The sequence below is a fragment of the Python bivittatus genome, unplaced genomic scaffold (assembly GCF_059951505.1).
Source record: "Python bivittatus isolate LINGU-HERP-01145 unplaced genomic scaffold, Pbiv_v1 ctg000350_np1212, whole genome shotgun sequence".
Lineage (NCBI taxonomy): Eukaryota > Metazoa > Chordata > Lepidosauria > Squamata > Pythonidae > Python > Python bivittatus.
In genome coordinates, this window is record NW_028277074.1 from 915,283 (window position 1) to 932,119 (window position 16,837).

Below are 16,837 nucleotides of genomic sequence, written 5' to 3' on the forward strand. Positions count from 1 at the left end.
TGCAGTCTTTGCTCTTTTGGCACACAAAATTAAATTAAGTCCATTTACATCAGTGATAGAGAATCCTTTTTGAACCAGAATGGCCACAACTTTGGCTTTTGTTAAAGTATCTGTGAGGTAAACCTGTTCCCACCCAATCTTTCATTAATAGATTTATCCTTTCCATTAGGTGAGTCTCTTGTAGATAAGCAATACTGGCCTTTAACGATTTTAAATATGCTAAAATTACATTTTGTTTCTTAGATTCTCATAACCCTTTTACATTTAAACTAACTTCATCCATAAATTTTATTTTGGCCCACTTATCCATATCCTCCAATACAAATTCATTTGATGACCTCTACCATTTAACAAATATCTAATAATAAACTTTCCTACATTTAAATATTTAACATATTTAACATATTTTCTAGTATTGCTCACAGATGTAGAGCCTCCATAAAGACTCAGTTTAATGTTCAAATACCATTCTTTTACATGTGTATAGAATCTATAAAAAGAAAAACATGATTATGCACATAAAATAAACATGCAAGTGACATTATAAAAAGATTAAATGGAATCTTAAAAGATAAAAATACACATGTAAAGAAGGAAGAAAAAAAAATCACAGAAGTTAACAACTTCCCAGAGGAGATGGTACAGTGATTTCATCTCTCTTCTTACAGTGAAAATTTCAAAAGTTTCAAGTTACTTACTGAAGGGGGGGAAAAAAAAAGTACAGGGTGTTAAAAATAATTGATAGAGTTGGTGGTATCCCCAGACTCTCTATCTTGAAATAAGGAAAATGAACACAAATAGGAATCCAGGAAAAAAGACAAAAAACAAAAAACTGTCATGTATAGTTTTAAACCGAGGCTTTTACTCTAGGCAAACTCCGACTTATCCCATGGCAGATTCATAGAATGAAAGCCAATCAAGCTTGTCCATCTGCAGATTTTAAAGATAGGATAAAGGCCTCTGCATTTAAGGGATTATCTAATTTGTGAATCTGATCTTGATGATTAATGCAGAATATAGCTGGAAAATGAATGACATATTGAAGTTGTATAGATCTGGCAAGACTTCAAGCTTTTGTAAGTATCTTTCTCTTTTCTGAAATCTCTTTAGTAAAATCAGGATAAATTGATAATTTGCTTTGACTAGAGACCTACTTCAAAGGAGACTTTACTGATTCCTGAAGAAATATATGTAAAATCCCATCTCTTGTGGTAACACAGAGGAATTGCCCAATAATAATATTGGAACCCAGTTGGAGCCTTCTTTCTCATTAAAGTAATTTTAGTCACATGTTCAATCTCAACTGGAAAGTCTGTTCCCAGAGAAATCTGCTTTCTGAAAAAATCTTCCATAAATTTGGCCAGGTTTGATTGACTTGGAGGGTTTTTGACACCAATCACACATAGGTTTTTCCTATGTAATTGTGACTCCAGACAAGTAATTCATTTATCCAAAATATTATGACTGGCTTGAGTTATAGTCTCGTGGGCATTTAAAAGATCCTCATAGCAAGCCATTTTTTCTTGTATCGATTTTAAATCACAATTAAGCTCTGCCAGATCTTGTTGGATTGGCTTCAAGGATTGTACCTGAGCCAGGATCTCTTTTAGTAAAGTAGTAGAAGAATCCTCCTCCTGCCATCTTGCCTGGCTCGGCAGGTAGTGGTATAGTTGAATTTGAGCCAGCTGCTGAGTGCTTAGGTCTAGTTGCCATTCCAATAGCTTGTTAAAAACAAAATATGTAATGAAAAGTTTTATTTACCAAATGATAAAAGTCCTTATTCACACAGTCTGATAATAAGTTTGAAAGCCTTTTAATCAGGAAAGAGACAAGATCTGGGGTTCCTCCTAGACTCATGACTCCTGTTCAAAGAGCAGGTGGCAGTTGTGCCTAGGAGGGCCTTTGGGCAACTTTGTGTTGTGTGTCAATTACTCCCCTTCCTGGATCCGGAGGCGCTCTGCACAATCACTCATGACCTGGTCAGCTCCCGGTTGGATTACTGCAATGTGCTCTACATGGGGCTACCCTTGAAGAGTATCCAGAAGCTACAGCTGGTGGAAAATGCAGCAGCATGGACAGTTCTGAATGCCCCCAGGGAGCCCATATAACACCTCTGTTACGCAAGCTCCATTGGTTGCCAGTTTGCTTCCGGGTCCAATTCAAGGTGTTTAAATCTTTAAAGCCCTTCATGGCACAGGACCAGGTTATCTGAGGACCTGTCTCACCTGTTACATCAGTCTTCCCCTCTGTCTGGCAGAAGGGGCATGTTGCAGACCTCACCAGTCAAGGAATTTCGACTGGTGAGGTCTAGGAAGAGGACCTTTTCTGCCGTGGCCCCCACTCTGGAACAACTTACCACCCGAGGTGTGTTGCGCCCCCACTATCATGGCTTTCAGGGAGAGTGTGAAATCTTGGCTATGGCAGATGGCCTGGGGGCCAGATGGGGACTCGCACCATTGGAATTGGCTTGTGGGGTAATTGATTCAACCCCCCCATCATCTTGAATGTTTTTAGTCTTTTTTAAGTATATGATCTTTTTAAATAGTTTGACTTTTTAACTAATTAACATGGATATTTCTATTTTTAACTGTTTTTGGGTTTTACTTTAATTGTGATCTGCCCAGAGTCAACTTCTAGGGGAGATGGGCGGCATAAAAATTTAATAAATAAGTAAATATTGTGGTGATTAGTAACAGTGGTTCCAATAATAACTCTGAATGGGCCACACACCCTGAAAGGAGTTTGTCTGCAACTTAGGAATATTTTGGACTCATTCCTTCTGCTTAAACAGGAGGTGGAACAGAGAGTCCTTTGCCCAACTCCAACTGGTACACTAATTGTGTCTCTTCCTTGACTAATAACTCAGATGTGATGACTCTACTGTATATGGGGCAGCTTTTGGATATCCTATCTATCTATCTATCTATCTATCTATCTATCTATCTATCTATCTATCTATCTATCTATCTATCTATCGTATTTATATAGCTGCCCATCTCACATAAAAGTGACTCTGGGTGGCGTACAACAATTAAAAAGAATAAATACATCAAAAACAATCACAAGTAAAAATAACTATAAAAGCACACAAAACGGGAGGATAATATTAATAAGAAAATCATCGTAAAATCTCCCCGGTCCTTTGGGATATAGCCTGGAAGTGCCAATTAGTCTAAAATGCAGCAGTCAGACAGCTAGCAGGACAACCCTATCATTGCAGAACAAAACCAATTTTGAGGTTGCTGCACTTCCTCTTAGTATCCAACCTCAATTCAAAGTGCTAATAATTACTTATAAATCTCTGTAAAGCATAGCACTGGGTTACCAGTGCCTTGCCACAGATAACTCATTCAGACATCTAGGGAAGGCCTTGCTAAGGATTCCTTCTATGTACAAAGTTCATGGATTTGGACAAGATGGAAGGCCTTCTTTGTCGGGCCACTATATTGTAGAACATGTTAACCCTGGAAGCTTGAACAGTGCTCTTATATTCAGGAAGATTGTGAAAACTTTTCCTTTTCAACAGGCTTTTTGGTGCAGGCACTCTTCTTTATGTGTACATTTTGTTGTATTTTAAATGGATTATTTTATTTTTGTACTACTACTGATCTGTTTCACTTGTTGTACACCACAGAAAGTTATACATTTGGGATAGTTAAATAGATATAGTAAACAAGTAAGTCAAGGTCTAATGGTGTATTTATTCTATGTGTCAACAGGAATAACTAACTTCGTGCACTTCAGACATTTTGGTTACAGTTCCCACAATCCATAGTAAGTTAACTCACCACAATAGGTTACAGCTACTGGCCATGTTGGTGAGAGTGATAGGAACTGAAATCCATACCATCTAGAGGGCACCAGATTGCTGATACCTTTTCTAAAGTATTAGAAATTTCCTAAAGCACAAATTAAAAATTGTACTTTGTAGCAGGGATATTTCAAGAATTTGGTATTTTATGCCTATATAAAATTCCTATGGGATTGTGTGGCAGGGTATAAAAGTATTAAATAAATAAATGTAATAAGTTTAAATAATAAATGTAAAGAAATAAATGGTCTGTCCTGCCTGTATCAAATTAAATTGATCGCTAAACTCTATAAAAATAAATAAAATTTTATATTGAAATATTTGATTTACAGCAGTGATTCTCAACCTTTTTGAAGCTGCCGCCCCTCTAAGAACCGGAAAATATTTCAACACCACCCTTTGTGAAAATTCTGTAATTTAGGGTATTGGGGGGGGGGGCAGTTACTGAATTATAAAAGGCAAAAATTTTAAGTAATTTTTTTCAGTAGACTTACACACCAAATTTGTTCGATTTAACTTGATACCTTTGCCCTGGAAGGTAATTGCATTCCTTTTATTAAAATTAAAATGACTAATGCAAAAAAAAAAATGCTTAAATGCTCTTTTATGTAAATACATTTATTTCAAAATGCTGTAAATACGTTTATTTATTTTTTTTGATGCTCGTTTTTTTAATTTTTTTAATTTTTAATTTTATTAATTTTATTTTTTTTGTAAATGCTTTTTTAATGTTTAAAAATTCTTTATTCTTAATTAGATAATTTAAAAAAGCAGCAAAAAAATATGCTAAAAGAGTAAACATGCTTGATTATGTCAGTGGGACGGTTATGCTTGATGGTTCAGAGCCATTTTCTGAAAGTTCGGTTCAATATTGTTAGAGAGATGAAGGCGCAAGTCCCCTCTTTCCACGATTTGGAGTTGACTTCTCTTTTTTGTAATTAGATCAGTCACAGCACTGAATCCTCACTCGACAAGGTAGGAGGAAGGGAAGGCAATTAAAAATTTTTTGATGATAGTCCACAGTCCTGGGTAGAGGCGATTGATGTTACTTTGAAGCCAAAATTCTGTGAGACGATCACCATTCTGGAAGCTGGCTTTCAAAGTTTCATTAGTTGAAGGTTTGGCCAATTCCTCCTGAATCTGAACCTCTGCTGTCTCAATATTCATAAAAGGGTTCATGACCCATTGAGGGACTTCCAGGGACAAAATATCCTCAAAATGCTCAGAAAAGTCCTTGTGCAAAGACTCAAGGTGTTGACAGTAAACTTGTGTTTCTTCGAAGGGGATTTCACTGCTCTTATGCAGATCCGACAAGATTGGAAACTGGCTGAACTTGTTGCGACCAAAATTCTGCTTCCACAAAGTGAGTTTTTTTAGGAAGGCAGAAATAACAGATTTTGTTGTGATCAAATTGAGCTCTTCACCTTGAAGCTGCAAATTAATTCCATTGAATTTTGCGAATAAATCGGCCATGTAAGCAACATCAATCTTAAATTGTAGCAATCTGTCTCTCAGAGCTCTTTCTCTTTGAGGAACTCAAGTACAGAGTCGAAAAGATTCCAGAACCTATTGAGGCAGGCGCCTTTGGAAAGCCAGCAAACCTCAGTGTGTAGAAGCAAGCGACTGAATTCTTCATCGTTGTCCTTACACAGCTGCCCGAATAATCGATCATTGAGAGCATTGCTGCGAATTTTGTTCACAGGAGAGATGGCATATTGTAATGACTGATGCAAACGGTCGCTGAGGTTTTTGCAACTAAATGCTGTCTCTGAATCACGCAGTGAACAGCTAAAATACCTGGTACCTCTTTCTTCAAAAGGGCGATGAACCCATGATGACGACCCACCATTGCTGGAGCTCCATCGGTGCCAACAGACATAATGTTCGCAAGAGGAATATTTTTCTCTTTAAAATAATCTTTGACAGTATTAAAAATAGATTCACCTTTAGTATCTGCAATCAAGCTTCTTGCAAAAAGCATCTCTTGAATAATTTTTCCTTCCTTCACAAACCGGACGTACGCTAACAGTAAAGCCTCATTAGTACTTGGCAAGGTTGATTCATCAACCTGAAGAGAAAATTCGGTGGGTATCAAAAGTTTGCATAAGGAAGCTTCAACATCTTCAGCCATCTCATCAATTCGTCGCACTGTATCATTGCTTAATGGTCATTTTTTATAACATTGGATGCAGCTGGATAGTGTAAAACCGTTTCTAAAACTTCCTTGACAGCCGGCAGTATCAACTCTTTGCCGATGGTATGAGCTTTCCCCGATTTAGCTATTTTGATATAAGAGGCTATCAAACCATCGTTGCATTTTTTTGATGAGGTTCCTAGTAAGCCTGAGACAGACGGTGCCTTAGAAACTTGTCCCTGATGTTCATGAAAAACGACAAATCTTTATTTTGTTTGTCAGGATGAATTTTTTGCAGATGCTCCTGCAAACGAGACGGTTTCATTGCCTCATTAGATAACACTTTGTTACAAAGTAAACACATGGGTAGTTGCGAGTTCGGCGAAGGAACAAATCTGAACTTCAAGTACGTGGAACTGTATTGACGACACTTCTTTTTATTAACCAACATCGTTGGCGGCTGCAAAATATGATGAGGGAAAGATAACTATTTCTCAAAATTAATAATTCACGACCATGATAAAGAACTAATAAGCGCACTTACCTAGCCGACTGGCCAAATAAACAATGAAAGTAAATCGAAACTGAGGGGAAAAAACAGAAATGAAGCGAACGAAAAGCAACTCAGGAAACACGGGTCAAATCAAACATTCATATTGAAAGGACACTCAACGCACGTACTGCGATTAATCGCGCGGGAAGACAGCTGACGCACGGGCTGCGCTGGTTGGGATCGGAGAAGAATTGTAGTGTTGAGTTTTTCAAGGTCAGCCTACCTAGAATACAAATTTGTCTCACTATTCTTAGAAGTGTGTGAGGGCAGCCGTCACGTAAGTTTGTTTTATTGCTGGTACAAATGGTGTAAACCGGATAATCGATTTAATAAATTTTGGGGGGAGTTTTAAAATTAAGTTCGAATGCCAAAACATGCTCATCGCCCCTCTACCGCCCAAAACATGCCCACCGCCCCCCTATCGCCCAAAACAAGTTCACCACCCCTCAGCATCCTCCCACCGCCCCCGTTGAGAACCAATGATTTACAGTATATTCCTTCTTTTAAAAACCACCTTGTCTTCTATATTTTAATAACTAACCTTTAATTATTAAAATACAGAAGACAAAGTGGCTTTTAAAAATATGTTAAAATACTGTAATTAATCATTACAATATGAGCCTGGCAAAAGAAATTCATTTTACAGATGTTTTTCAATCACAGAGTAGGGGGTCAAATGCAACTCCTGGGAGAGTACATTCCATAATCTGGGAGTTATGCAAGAAAAGGTCCTCTCCCTCATGCCAGATAAATGAACTCTGGCAGTGGAGGCATTTTTGTAAGGGTTATACTGCAAATTCTAATGGCTGAGAGGTTCATAAAGGGAGAGGCAGAACCTCAGAAAACCAAGCCCTAACATCTGATAGATAATGAAAACTGTATAGATATTTAAATACAGATGCTATATGAACCTTGTATCTTGCGTCTGTTAGCAAAGCTAGCTACCATATTTAACACTGATTGTAACTTTTGGACACTGCTCAAAGATAATCCCATGTAAAAGATACTGCAGTAGTTAAAATGGTGATGTCATGAAGGCATAAATCACTGTTGCCAAATCTGGCCCAGGAAGCATAATAGTTAATGAACTAGCCATGATTGCAAATATGTTTTTTGCTACAGCCCAGTCCATCAGATGGCCCAGAAGGTTGCATTTAAACATTTTCCATATCCTTTAAGTGAAAAACACCTTTTGTTATGTGATTTGACATAAAAAACAAACTTAAAATATATTTTTAACTAAATTATAAATTTTGGTGTGTGGGGGGGTGTCTTCAAGTTAGCTTTTTTTTTTACTCCTGGTGACTACCTGGACAAGTCCCTGCAGTTTTCTTGGCAAGGTTTTTCAGAAGTGGTTTGACATTGCCTTCTTCCTAGGGCTGAGAGAGAGAGACTGGCCCCAAGGTCACCCAGCTGCTTTGTGCTTAAGGTGGGACTAGAACTCACATTCTCCTGGTTTCTAGCCTGACGCCTTAACCACTACACCAAACTTTGTAAAAAATGAACTTGCAATTATTTATCTTTTAAAAGAATGTATATAACATTTCTGATTTGAAGAATTCAAAACAGGTTTACAAAGATTATAAAAACATAAGATAGAAACAATAATAGGGAAAACAAAAGAAAAAAAGAATAAAACAATCTATAAAAAGACATTTCCTTGAGGCCAAGAATCAAGAGGAACAGATGGGATTGTAAGAGTTTGAAGGTCTCTCTATAGAAACACACACACACACACACACACACACACACATATATTATACCTACAGTATTTACACCAACTTTTGCAGCAACTCGTACATCAGTACAGTCCTGATTTATTCCTGTAATAGAGTAGTGATAGAATTCTGAGTATCATAAGGCTTTATATAATTTGGGTATACACCTTTGGGTGTAGTATTAAACAATTACATTTGGGTAACTTGTGGATCCAGGATGAAGATACTATAATACAGCCAAGGAGATCTGCATTTTATTTGCCATCCCAATCATGGAACATCTAGCTGACTTACCAATTAGGCTGAAAACAAAATACTAAGAATGACCTTAATAATTGCTCATAATTCTTCATATTCTTAAGAATAAAATAATATGAATAGTCAACTAGATGCTCCATGATTGGGATGGCAAATAAAATGCAGAAAAAAAAAAATCCTCGTTGACCATAGAACTCACAGGTGACTATTTCTTAGCCCAAGGGGGAAAAAAAAATGACGGCCACAATGCAGAATTCTGGAGAAAAGGCAAGATATAAATGAAATATTATATATAAAATAAAAAATATGCATCTAGCATTTGAAAAATGGAAAGATTTTAAAACAAAAGATGAGACCAAATACATTGGACCATCTATTTATGTGAGTTCCTTTTCTAAGATTAAAAGATACCCAATAACCTTATTGATGAGGGCAGAGGAAAATTTATTACACATAAGGAAAATCAGCAGGTCTGTGGATATAGCTCATAACTATGAGAATATTGTTGTACAGATAAAATATGTGTTTCTCTGGCAGCCTTATAGCCTCTCTTTCCTGAGAATACAATGGCCTTTAATATAGCTGGTCATGGTAAGAGCTCATATACGAGGCCTGCAGGCTTAGGCAGCAGCTGGTTGGCTAATGCTTCACATCTCTCATAATAAAACATGCAACACTACCCAGAAAGATCATGGCACTGCAGAGCCACCAATGGTCACCTCTGCCCCCAGGCAAAGTGCAAAAACAGAATAATAAAACATCTCATACATGTCTCAATGAAGTTAATAAACTTCAATTTGTGAAGATTTTTTTTAAAGAATACTGTTTGTTTCCAAAGGAAGATAGTGCAATGGACAGAAAAAAAAAAAATGCTGGCAAAGTAGGTTTTGTGTATTGCAACGATAACATTCTCAATTGCACCTATTTTCTTTCTAGTAATTATTGGTTATAGTTATGATTACTAATTGAAATATTTAATCCAGATTATATGAATCTGGACTTCAAATAATAGGAATTATAAATTATTTAACAAATGTTACTAAATGATGATGTCTTCCCCAGTGGACTGTCCTCCAGAATTTTGTATTACAATCCTTTTTATTCACTGCTAATAATCAAGTTAACATAGCATTATTGCACAATTGACAGGTTTGCTTTATTCAGTATATGTACCATCTTGTGTACTCAATCTCCAAAGTAATTCTCAGTCATCCATTTTTTGCTAAATTATGCTCTACTAGTTTTAATTTTAAGAAACAAATGCCCTTGTGTAATAGTTACTTAAAATTTAATAAATTTATAATTTAGAGATTCCTCCCTCCCCACAAATCCTGTTGTGCTGTCTTATCAAGCGGGGGTGCAGGTGGGGGTGGAATGTTCCAGGGAGGGAGAGTAAAGAAATGCCAAGGGTGTATAATCCCAGTAGGGTCACCCAACATGTGAAGGTCATCCCAGCTGCCCAGCTAAAGCAAGCAACATCTACAGTATATTGGGCAGCGATGATATAGAAAGTCACTGGAGGTGGATGATTACCTTAAGTGACAACAGCAAAGGCATCAATTCATACTATATGGGAAAGCTGATGGTAAACCACTCCTTATTTTTACCAAGAAAACCACATTTATAGAAAATATAAAATGATAGACAATATAGTGCTAGATGATGGATGGCAGGTCAGATGGCACTCAACATGCTACTGAGTAAGAGCTGGGATCTTTCCGAGTACTAATGGTGTTTATGATGTGGCTAAATTAAAGCCTTCAGGACATCTAATTGCTAATGTTGCCTTGAAGGAAAAGAAAATCCAAAGCTGCAAAGACAGAATTACAGTGGGAATGTGGAATGTAAGAAGCATAAACATGGGAAAGCTTAACCAGTGAAAGATGAAATGAATTGACTACACACTGATGTTCTAGGAAGCAGCGAATTGAGATTGACTGCAATTAGACACTTTCAGTCAGAAGATCACACTGTTTACTACTCAGGACATGAAAAACAAAAAAGAAATAGTATTGCTTTTACAGTTAGGGAAAAAGCAAGAATAGTACTTGGCAACAATGCAATCAATGACCACATATTATGAATTAGACTTTGTGGACAACCCTCTCATACAATGATCTTCCAAGTTGATGGTCCAACCACTGATGTAGAAGAGAAGATTGATGAGTTTTATGATCAAGTTCAGTGTGAAATTGACAGAACAAGCAAGTATGATGTGCTGCTTATGGACAAAGAATGGAATGTCAAAGTTGGAAATATTAAGGAAGAAATGCAGCTGGACTATATGGCCTAGGAAGTGGAAATGAAGCAGAATGTCTTGCCAATATCAGTCAATCCAGTTACTTCTTCATTTCTAACATAATCCTCAAACAACCAAAATAACATCTATATACGTGGACGTCACCAGATGGAGTAACAGGAATCAGATTGACTACATTATTGATACAAGGAGGTGGAAGAGCTTAGTTATAGCAGCAAAGATGTGGCCAGAGGCTTTGTGTGAAACGGATCACAACTTGCTCATATGTAAGTTCCAAGTAGACTTCCAAGTAGAGCTAAAGAAAAGAAGAAAGCCAACCAATTTCTATTATATGATGTTGAGCATATACCCACTTTTTTCAAGGAGAACATCAGGAATCATTTTGAAGTTTTGAACCTGATTGGTAGGGAACAGGATGAACTGTTGATTGAAATCAGAGTTGTTGTTAACGGTGAATGTGAAAAGAGACTGCTAAAGACCAAGAAACAGAAGAAAGCAAACTTGATGTCAGAACAAGCCACAGAAATTGCCAAGAAGCAAGAACCAAGAAAGGCAAAGATCTCAGGAAGGAACTTAACGAAGAATTTCAGAGAGCTGCTGAAAGAACAAAGAACCAGTATTACTACATATGTAAAGATACTGGATATGGAAACAGACATGGAAAAATATGTCTTCCAAAAGAACTCTGAACTCAGGAGGTTCCGACCTTTAATTGGTATGGTAAAAGATACTACTGGCCTCTCACACAACATTAACATTAGGGACCATCTGATAAACCTGTCTGAAATGAGATTTAGACCAGACAAAAAGTAGTTCTCCAAAGTACATAATTAACTTGTCAAATTTATTAGAAATTGTGATAACCACTAATTTGAATGAATTCAAAAGATTAGATACATTTATGGAACTATATCAAGGACTATTGGTCTTGAAGACTAAATGTTACATATGGGTTGGACAGTATGCTTCCAATACAGAATGACAGGGGAACAACAGTGAAGAGGAATGTGCCTGCTTATGAGCAAACAGTTTGACCACTGTAAAAAACAAAATGTTCAACTAAGATTGGTCTTGGTCCGATGTAGTGCTGCACTTACATATGACATGGAAAAAATGGACAGAATTGTTCTGTCTTCGTCATAATATTAGAACTGAATGACATTTAGTTATTATGTCAATCAAAAACTAAAACGAGTTATCACCCACAATGTATAATTTTATGGATTTTGATGTTACAAGATGCAATCATCAGCATATTCATGATGTGTGGAAAAAGTAGATAAGGGATATTTTTTTCTCTCTCTTTCATTAGATTTTACTGAAACACTCACTAGCTTTTTTTATACTTTTGACCATGATATTTTTCTGTAGAGGCTGTTCAGGGTGGCTTGGAGGCATTGTATTTTCATGGCCTGCTGGTTGGTTCATGGTAATGCCATGAAGCATCAAGAATCCCATCTTCTAGTCTGTTCAATGTCTAAATGAAACTATTGAAATTATCCAATGATTTTGTATGAGGTGTTAATAATGCAGTGATAATAACTAAGTCAACTCCTTTTCATTTAATTCAAATAATTCTGATTGATTCAACAAGTTTATTCTTGTGTCATTATAATTTATTAAATTTGTTTGCCACCTGATTCCCAACAACTCTGTTCTTAAAGAACCAGGGGCAGCCACAGCAACCCAGTATTTCATCAAAATGATGAAATGTGTGTGGTGATGTCACAATGCACACATCTTATGTATTATGAGTGATGTTGTATCACAAGTACAAAAGGGGCAAAATTTGCAGCACAGTATAAAGAGGCACATTTTGTCATCAATTTTTCCCAAAACTTCTGTGGAAACGTCTGAAAGTATTGTTTCTAAATTAATTTGGCCAGACACCAATATACTGTACATGAAATTGGATTAGCTGGGTAGTCATAGCATGCATTTTTTTCTTTAACATTAGAATGTTTTCCTCTGTCAAATGTCATTATCACCTGGCATTATCACCTGATTAAGACCTAAATTCTAATATGTATAATATCCACTTTTATTTACTTATGGCTTAGTGTGATGTATAAACCCATTCATTAAGCGTGGATAATGTGTGAATCAGATCACCATGGTTTGTTCAATAAATCAGGAATTAAAATTCTGGTTTCATGTTTGATCCAGTCTAATATATTATTTGATCACAAGAAATATATCTGTTCTAATTATGGCTAGATAAAGTAAAACAGATGTATATAATGCATTTCTTATACATCTTTCAACAGTGTAGTCTTTCAATGACATGTTCAATTTTCAAACATTAAATGCTTAAATATATAATTTCTGGTACAATATTTAACATATGTAGACATTATTAGTCAATTTGAAAAGTATCAAAAAGAAAAAAATAGCATCACATTTAATACATTAACATAACAGACATTACTGTATGTTACTTTGCAATAATTTTCAGTGAAATACCCAGAATAATTCAACTATATTACTGAGGTTAAATTATCTCACTTTACAGTTGATCAGAATTATGTCCTAGCATTAGGCTGTTGATTTCAGGACATACTAGAATGGTGTTCATATTAATGAAATCGTTGCTGTGAGCCACTCAAGAGTTATGGTATGGGTAGTAATATAGGTTTCCTAAATAAATAAAACCCCATTGCACAAACAGCAATTATCGTCAGGCACGTTTAAGACTAATAAATATATTGTGATAGTCTTTTGAAGTTTACCTTAGAGTTTAAGGGTTCACATGAGTGTTGACTATAACCTGGAAAGGCAACTGTGAACATGAAAAATGGTATGCCCTTCTTAGGTGCATCCTTTGTAGACTGATTTACCTAGTGGCTCAATGTTTTGTATATGTGTGAGTCTAAGAAACATGAGGTGATTAATTTTTTTCCCCCATATTTTTCTCTTTACAGACCTGGTTCTTTGTGTTTAGGCAACATGCTGTTGACATTGTCAATTTAGCCATGGTTTACTGAATGTAATTGATTTTCTAGTTTTAGTCAAAACTCTTGTATGATCTAAAGTGTTAGTTCAGAAACAGTTTATGTTATTTGTTAAAACTAAGTGAAAATACAAATAATTATTTCAATATTGCTAATAATCAAGGAGCTTAGTATCTTATATTGCCATAGACAGAACATACAACTGATCAATATCCACAGTCAAAAACTAAAATATATTTTTCTTTAATAAAACACATTGTGACATATTATGACATTACTTTTGAAAATTCCCTTAGTTTCAAAATTCTTACAGATTGAATAAAGAGGAAAGCATCTAAGAATTATGAGTATCCTTTATGTATGTGGAACAAATTAAAATGTTTTTGTGGAATTCAGCCATAATACAGAGATATGAAAGATAGTAACAATATTATCAATAATATTAATTTATTAAATGTGTATGCCACCCAACTCTGAGTGGCTCACAACAATCAAAGAAATTACAATAAAATAAAAAAATCAAAAATAAAGATAAAAGATAAAAGATGGCAAGCATGATGTAGTGAGGGGTCTCAATCTTGCTCACCGAAGGCCTGGGTGAAGAATCAGGTCTTCAGGGCTCTTCTAAACAACAGCAGAGTGGGAGCCATGCATGCTTTAATCACTATCACTCAGATGCATATCAGGGAGCCTGAATTAGCTACAATCCTTGATAGCTGTACAAATACAGGTACTGGCTAAATTATTGTTTTCTAACTCATAATTTGTAAAATGGCTGATGAGCTCCCTACAATTTCATATACCCTTGGGCATTCCTTCCCTGTAAAAAGAAAAAAACATTAAAAAAACCACACAAAAATCTACATCCTGGAGAAACTTTTTCTATATAGAGAGAATGTACCTCATTTTTTTTATTCAAATGTTGAAAGTACAGGGAAATGAAATGCGAGCACAATAATGTTTTACAATTAATACCTAAATTTTGGAACCAATTTAAAATCTTTCCCCAGATTTGCTTTTGTTAAGTCTCTCTGCCCATCACTACTACTACTACTACTACTACTACATCTTCTCCTCCTCCTCCTCCTCCTTCTTTCATTATATTGCACAACTTCCATAAATCCTGAGAGAAGCTGATTAGGAGCAGGCATACACTGATGGTTAGTCAGTAACAAATATAGATATGTATACATGTATGTATGTACTATATATATATAAATAAAAAATTACCTTAAAATCTACAATTGCAATACACAATATAATTACTAGGTAGGAGAACATGTATTATACCAAATACTTTCAGATTGCAGAAAAATGGATGCTAAAAGATTATCTCATATCATACTGCAGATAACACTGGGGGGGGGGGGAGAACTGTTGTTATGTATTGTTGGAAATTCCACTGATAGCTGTTCTTCCAGTTCAATATTGTGGTTATATGATATGTACAGCATTTATCATAAATAAATAAATTCAAGGCATTCAAGCGCTCTTCTACATCATGATACATAATAAACTAGGCCAGTTAAGCAAGCTCCAAAATGTGCCAACAAACATGTCTGATACTGGTGCTATCACTTTGGCTCAAATGAATGACCATAGATTGCTGGTGTAATTCAGTTTCCAGCAGATCAGCCATGTTAGTCTGTTGAAGCAAAAATAACAATCTCAGTGACTCCGAAAAAAGAGCTATGCGATAAATGGACTACAATTCACCATACCAGATGCAAAATACATCTGAAGTTGATTGTAATCCATGGAAGGTCTACCATAATAAAGTCTTGCCATACTGAAATATCATCTGAATAATCACTATTTTTTCTGTTAGTAATTTAAAGATATCTATATAAAGTAGAATTGGGCTCTTAAATATATTTTAAGCCTGAATTGTGCAGCTTTCTCAGAATTGTTTTGCTGTGGTGCTACTGAACGAGAAGCTTTTGACAGTAAAATCCTATTTCAGTGGATTTTTTTTTATTCCTTCATTTCTGAGGGATGCTACTTCTAAGTAGGAAAGTATCCGTCTGCCCGGCAGCGCCCCCAAAAGAGGCATTTTCGGCGTTATGAACTTCTCTTTTCGGGATTCTTGGCCTCTCTGTGGGATCAGTCCAGCTTGGAGTCATTTCAGCAACAGCCACTAAAATTCAGACCCGCGGCAATTGTTTATCAGCTCCCCTTGGAAGTCGTTACACAAAGCCTTGCTTTTCCGTGGGGCACCACATGCCGGCGACCAAGGAACCCACTTCTAGGTCCAGGGCACTTGGGAGTTTATGACCCAAGAAACCCTCCCACGTCAGTTAATGGACATTGTATGCGCGTGTGCGAGCGCCTATTTCGTCTCCGACCCGAGTTTCCCCCTTCTCTTTTCTACCTGCGTCCCTGGCACCAAGCTGCCTACAGATCTAGAAAAGACCGATTTATAGGTACGTGATCGCATTTGCGTGTGTCTGTGCGTGCACGCGCCGTGCGCGGGAGACCGTGTATGTGGCCGTAAGTGTGCGCCTCCGTGTGAGTGTAGTTGCGTGCGTTTTTCTCTTTGGGTGTAACAGGCAAGCTGTATGGCTGGCCAACCTGTCCTTCAGTCCACGAGCCAATGGCAGGCTCCCTTCTATAAAAATGAATGTTTTCGGTCTCTCCGGCTTACATGTACTGTATGCGAAACAGTGTACGGTGGGCTCCGGTGAGAGCTTCTCTCCTCACTTTCACATAAAGAAACACTGACTGACCACAGCTGCTAGCACACGCGCGCGCGCGCCCACTTTCTCTCTCTCTCTCATACACACACACAAGTGGGAGGTAAGTGTCCCGGTCTCCCCCTTTTTTCCTCAGCGAGTCTGGAGAAAAGGGCTCCTCTTTCCAACACTTCCCTTTCTATTATTACTCACTTAAAAGCATTGGGGCAGCCCCCAAGGACTCCGCCAGCAGCAGCACCGCCGCCGCCGCCGCCGCCGCCAGCAGCAGCCGCCTCAACCGGCTGGCTGGACTCTTCCGAGGCAGGCGCAGACCTTTTGACGTCCTCCGCCTCCTGCCACAATTCCCGTTCACTTTCTGCCTCAACGCTCGCCTGCCCCCTGAAACTTTGGATGGGGGAACCCGAGAGAAGGTCAGCGGAGGGTGGGTTGGGGTTCCGTGGTGCCTGTGTGCGGCTGTGC

General features: G+C 37.1%; 1 protein-coding gene and 1 pseudogene across 9 annotated transcripts in view; one reads left to right on the forward strand and one right to left on the reverse strand.

The window, feature by feature from the left end:
• Positions 1-3,592: 3,592 nt before the first annotated feature.
• LOC148215105 (protein FAM200C-like) lies at positions 3,593-16,836 on the reverse strand (annotated as a pseudogene). Its single transcript, XR_015796738.1, has 3 exons — positions 16,571-16,836; positions 8,266-8,321; positions 3,593-6,405 (listed from the first exon to the last, which is right to left on the reverse strand). The product of XR_015796738.1 is annotated as a protein FAM200C-like (transcript).
• BBX (BBX high mobility group box domain containing) overlaps positions 16,004-16,837 on the forward strand; it is a 165,264-nt gene continuing 164,430 nt past the window's right edge. For 2 of the 8 annotated variants that reach the window (XM_088144488.1, XM_088144485.1), the window contains exon 1: positions 16,062-16,108. The gene's annotated coding sequence lies outside the window, so the exon portion shown is untranslated. Of the gene's footprint in view, positions 16,109-16,343; positions 16,482-16,595; positions 16,789-16,837 lie in introns of those variants that run through there. The other 6 variants (XM_088144473.1, XM_088144491.1, XM_088144475.1 and 3 more) reach the window with 6 other exon arrangements.